This window comes from Solanum tuberosum, unplaced genomic scaffold (assembly GCF_000226075.1).
Source record: "Solanum tuberosum cultivar DM 1-3 516 R44 unplaced genomic scaffold, SolTub_3.0 scf00376, whole genome shotgun sequence".
Lineage (NCBI taxonomy): Eukaryota > Viridiplantae > Streptophyta > Magnoliopsida > Solanales > Solanaceae > Solanum > Solanum tuberosum.
Window position 1 is genome coordinate 532675 of NW_006239305.1, and position 6086 is coordinate 538760.

The window sequence follows — 6086 nt, forward strand, 5'->3', positions numbered from 1 at the left end:
ATACATTAAACAAAAGGGTAATAATGAAAAATGGTTTAAATTATGTCTTTGAATGTTTTTCTTAATGGGTAACCGTTGTCTCATATATTCAATTAATATGAAATAGAGGAGTATTTTCCATTTTATTTTTTACTAGTATACGTACCCACGCGTTGCGCGGATAATATAAAAGAAAGTGCTTATGTTATACGTTATGTTCTAATATATATTATACACTGTAACATCTCTCTTTTATCAGGTAGAGATTCAATGTACAATTTAAAATTAAAATTTGAAATAATAAGGGGCACTAAACCACTCTTCAAAAATTCTTGATTGAACTAATGTTGTGATGCATATTATTTTTATTTTATATTTTAATTTAATTTTTGTAACTCAATGATAAATACTTTTTTTGTGTGGTAAGTGACGGTCAAATTACAATGGTAAAACCTACTTCTAGTTCTAATTAATTAGTAGGTCAAAGAAATAATCAAATCGAGAATATGTATCGACTTAATACTTAACCACCTGAGTACTAATATGATTTTCTCAAAAATCTAAAATCTCAAATCATAAGTTACTAAATGATCATCAACTTTCACTATTTGGCATAAGAGACGACATTCTATGGGGTGCTTAATTATCAAATCCGCTCCTTTTCACAATAATCCTCTTAAGAAAAAAATTCATTATTACAAAATCACGACGGAAGTAGTAGATACTATATGAAGTAATAGATACTAAATGTTTGCATTTTATTTTTTTTCATATTTTGAAATTAGTTTTGCTAATTTAATATAAATTAATTTCTTAAAAAGACTCCATCATCCATTGTGGTAATTTTTTTATTTTTTGTTTCAAATAAATTAATTTGTATTTTTTTGTAAATTATTTTTAAAATAAATACAGGTTGTCAATATTTTGACTTATTAAAAGCCAATTCTTTTATTGTTAGAGAAATGTCAATTTATTTAGTTTAGTTTTTATGTTATTTTTTTAAAAGATTATTTGTTAAAAACATTTGAAAGGCTCCAAATCCTTTTTTTTTTGTACGCTATTTCAATTTTTTTAATAATTTAATGTGTGAGTTTTCTCTTTTGATAGAGTGTCATAATTTTAAAATGATTGGTGAATTGAAAACTCAAAAATCCAATAACATATCATAAAAATGCGGTAATTATTTTTCAATAATTTACTCTGTGAGTTTTCTGTTTTTGATAGAGTGTCATAATTTTAGAATAATTGGTGAACTGAAACTCAAAAATTCAATAACGTGTGAAGCACGAGTTACACCTGTCATCGTAAAAATATGATAAAAATCTTCAATCTTTTCCGTGGATTAGAAAACTAATTAAATAATTAAACTAATTTTAATTTTGATTAAACTAATCTGGTTATATGTTATGTTTTAGTTTAAATTAATTATTATTACATTGACGGCTTATTAAATACCATTATTAGGTTTTATCAAATATGATATTTTAAATATTCATTATTAATTTTTCTTTCTTTTCAAATTTTTTTTAATAATATTAACTTTTCTTTCTTTTCAGATTCTTTTAATATTGTCCTAGAAAATATTAGGATTTTAATTAAAATTTTAGAAAAAAACTTTAATAATATTGTAAATTGACAGCTTTTGATTATGTCAATTGACAGTTTCTTTATTTATTTTATTATTTTTTTTGCATCTTTTTGTAAATTGATAGTTTTTAATAATTTTTTTGTTTTCTATTTTAAATTTAATTAATTGAAACTGAAAATTCGAGAATGTAATGAATTTTGTGCAATGGTGGGTTAATAATAATATAATAATGACAAAATTAAACATGTACATGTTTCTCCTCATTTTATGACTTCCACATATTTAGAAGAAAGAATGAAAAACTTCATCAGATGATTTAATGTACTAAATAAAAACTTTTAAGGTTAATCGAAGAACTCTATACCTTTTCAATGTACTTAGATTGATGACGACATTAATTGAGTTTAAATGGAGAAACATTTTTTATAAGAATTCTTGTAGCAAATCTCATAATTTGGATTTTATTTATAATAAAAAAATATATAATAGAAAGGGAAATAAAGACTCAAATTTTGAGTTTTACCTGGTTGAGAATTCTTCAATATGTGATAAAAGTGTACTTCAACCCTGCAAAATCATAGTTCTAATTTTATAATGTAGATAAAAATAATACGAATTCAGAAAGAAAACAAAAAGATGAATCAATTGAAAACGCATTTCAAATTCATTTCATAACAATACAAATATGAAACTGAGAACAAATATATGATCTGCATTCTTCTTCTTTTTTGGTAAAACTTAAAAGATCTTCTTTCATTCATAATTTTTTTTCCCCTAAAAGTTTTTCAAGAAAATCAATAAATGCAAAATGATACAGAAATTGTGGAAAAGAATGAAAAATCTATCTATATGACTACACAGCGGGTGGAAGTTACACTACTTTTGAATTGGCAGTTTTGTTTTTTAAAATTATTGACAGTTTTTTTGTGATTTAAAGGCTCTTAAAATTTTATTTATTTGTTGCTTATAATTTTTGAAAAAGAAGCCAACGTGTGACAAATTCGGTTTCTCTTAATTGTGAAGTTTCATTGTTTTTTTTATTAAAAAGTATTTCATAAGTATTTAAAACTGCATATTTCGAAAGTATTTAAAACTGCATATTTCGAAAGTATTTAAAAGCTGCAAATTTAGATTTTAATTTCTTAATTATTACATATTAAATAAGATAAGTAGAAATGAATATTTTTTACCCAATAAATTATTTTAAAATCTATCAATTCATAAAGTTTATTTATTCATATATATAATATCTTTAGAAATAGTATGGGTCCTAAGAATTGCTTTAGCGGCGTTATGATTAAGCCTACCCTGGATTTTAAAGATGAGAATAATGTGCGTCAACGGCTTTAGTGACTGCAGTAACAAATGCCTTCAACATTATAGGGATATGGAACATCCTCATTCTGCTTCTCATACTGGAGCTTTATCTTCATAAATTGAGCATCATTATTTGATAGAATTTGGATAGTAATCCTAAGGTCTTGTACAGCTTCATTATTATATCTCCTCCAACCAGACTATATGTAATTGACTTGTTTTTCTCATCTACTGCTTCCACCAATTCCTTTGAACTTGTTGCCTTACCATCTTCATCAAAACATTTAAATCATTCTCAATACACAATATCAAAAATAATTTTTAACAATAATTAATTAATGGTAATAGTTTAACTGCTGTTAAATATGTATTTTTAGTGGCAATTAACACTCTTTGTATATATCCTAAAGACTGTAACGACATTGGATCTAGTGACAATTTAATTACTAATGCAGGTAAAAACTTTAGCACTCTTTGTTAATGTGTATATTTATTGTTGTTAAAAATTGTTTTTGTTGTAGTGAGAGTAGTAAAAATCAATGCATCAAATTATATATATAATTGACTTGTTTTTCTAATTAATAAACATATTAAAGAGTAGTACTTGAGTACTAGAGATTAGTTGATTTACCAATGAAATAATATGCCATGATAATGCATCCAACTTGTCCCCACTCTCCTTTAAGCAAGTCAATTTTTTGGAAAAATTGTGAGCAGATTTTAGGGAGATATTCTTTGTTGCTTCCATATAATTCAAGGAAAATGTTTCCTGGAGTCTTAATTTCCACCTCAAATTCTAGTTGACCACTCAATGCCATCCTTGCTCTATTTTTGTGATCGAAGCTAAAACACTTTTATTCAATAATCCCACCTAGAAATAATACTTTAGCTAAGTAGAAAAAAAGAGTAACACACCTTTATTTCACACAAATTTTACAATATTACTTTCACATTATTTTCTCAACCAACAATCCTATTTATAGCGAAAGAAGTCATAATTATAACCAATCAAAAATAATTGCTCATAGTGGTTCCTAAATTATGCGAAATAGATCATTTATATCCTCCGATAAATTTTAAGATAAAAAATACCTCATCGTTATCTTATCCCAAACGACCTGAAATACCCTCAAAAGTTAACAACAATGATGTGACAAGTCACATAACATTAATCTCACCACCTAAGCTTGCGAACTAGGATACCCACTTATATATGAATCATTAATTTTGACCCAATTTATAATCCAATCCTAACCCATTTTTGCTAGACCCGACACAATAAAATTAAGAGGCGAACATCACCTTTTCACCTCATTTCAGCGGACCCGACCAACTTGGTTTTTGCACTTTAGTAGCATCTGTGTTTTTGAGAAGAATAGGTGGAGTCATTCTAAATTGAGAATCCATTTGAATTGAACGGTGAAAATGCGGTGAAAAGATGATATTTGCCTGTTAATTTTAGTGGGTCGGATCTAGCAAAAATGGGTTAGGATTGGGTTATAAATTGGGCCAAAATTAAAGACCCTTATTTTAGTGGGTATCCTAGGCACCTTTAGGTGGTGAAATTAGTGTCACGTGGTTTTGCCAAATCAATGTTATTAACTCTTGAGAGTATTTGTGGTCTTCTGAGATAACAAGAAGGATATTTTTATTTCAAAATATAACGAAGAGTATAAGTGATCTATTTCAGATAGTTCAGATGTAATTTTATCGACCTTTTTCCGAGTTGCAAATTTGATAAATTATACATCTCTAAAAGCAATAACATTCTTTCATTTTACTCAATTCAATATAATATTATTTTCTCCGCCAATATTCCTCTTTATAGGAAAAGAAGCAATATTTATATCTAATTGATACATAGCGAATTGCAATTCAAATTTGATACATTGCAAATTGCAATTCAAATTTGATAGTTTCAAAAAATTACTACTTTTAAAAAAGTAACGTTTCTTTTACTTTACACAATTCACTATAATAATACTCTCACACTAATTTCTCAGCCAATATTTCTATTTATAGCAAAAGAAGCCACAATTATAACCAATAAAAAAATAATGATTCTTTAACAACTTTGCTAATTGACAAATTGATACATCGCAAATTGCAATGCAAATTACTCTTCTAACAAAGATGTAGAAACCAATATATACGTATTTGCGCAATACACGTACAATGTCAGAGAATTTTTCTTTTTTAAATTTTATCTAGTTAACCATATTAAATTTTGTGAGAGAAATCTTAAAACAACGATTAAAATTATCTTTATCTGATTTATCGATCACATATTCAAACGGTGAAAAAAAACCTTTAATATCTACCATGGTAGAATATCACGTATGTGATAGTTGTATTTTTTTAATAAAAAAAAATTGACTCGAATGCTCAATAGTTTGTAATAGATCAAGAGTTTTCTAAAATTCCAGATTCAATAAGTTGATGGTACTTACCTTCTTATTAATAAAACTAAAAAAAAAATCCTGAGAAAATAGTACTTTTTTTTTTGGTTGAATGATAAAATAGTACCTATTATAAGTTATAAGTGTAATAGAAGATTTTAGTTAGCTCTAAAGCTGCTCGACTAACTCCATTGAGTTATGTAATTTTAAATTTAATTGCACTTGTGGTTAGATATTTACAAACAAACACAATATTCATATGAAAACACTACAAAATAAATTTGATATAAGTTCAGTACAATTTCACCTATCGTGACATTTTTCAATAATAGGACGTATCAAGAAAGTTATTTTTTCTGTTTTGAAATAAAACATCGAACAGAGTCATGTTAATAGAACCAATAGGACTCCATCTCTATAAATCATCATCTTGAATATTGTGTGCATACCTTGTTAAGTTGAATACAAAACGTATGGAATAGAACACCTTTACAAAGAAGAACAATAATATCCAAAACGTATTTGTTTTAAGCAATATACCTTCAAAACGTCGATCGACATTGATAATTGATGTCTTTCGTGACAACTTTTACGACAATTGTTTTTTGCAAAATGTAAGCAGAGAACTTCAAAAACATGTTTGAATAAGCCATATCTAAAATCTCTGTTTTTTTTTTATAAAAAAAAAAAGATGAAGAAAGTGTGTGCATCATTTAAACAATTTTTTTATGAGATCGCTCTATTACAACATCCTAAGGTCGGTATAAACAAATACTCCCTCTCGAATTGGCACAATAATTAAG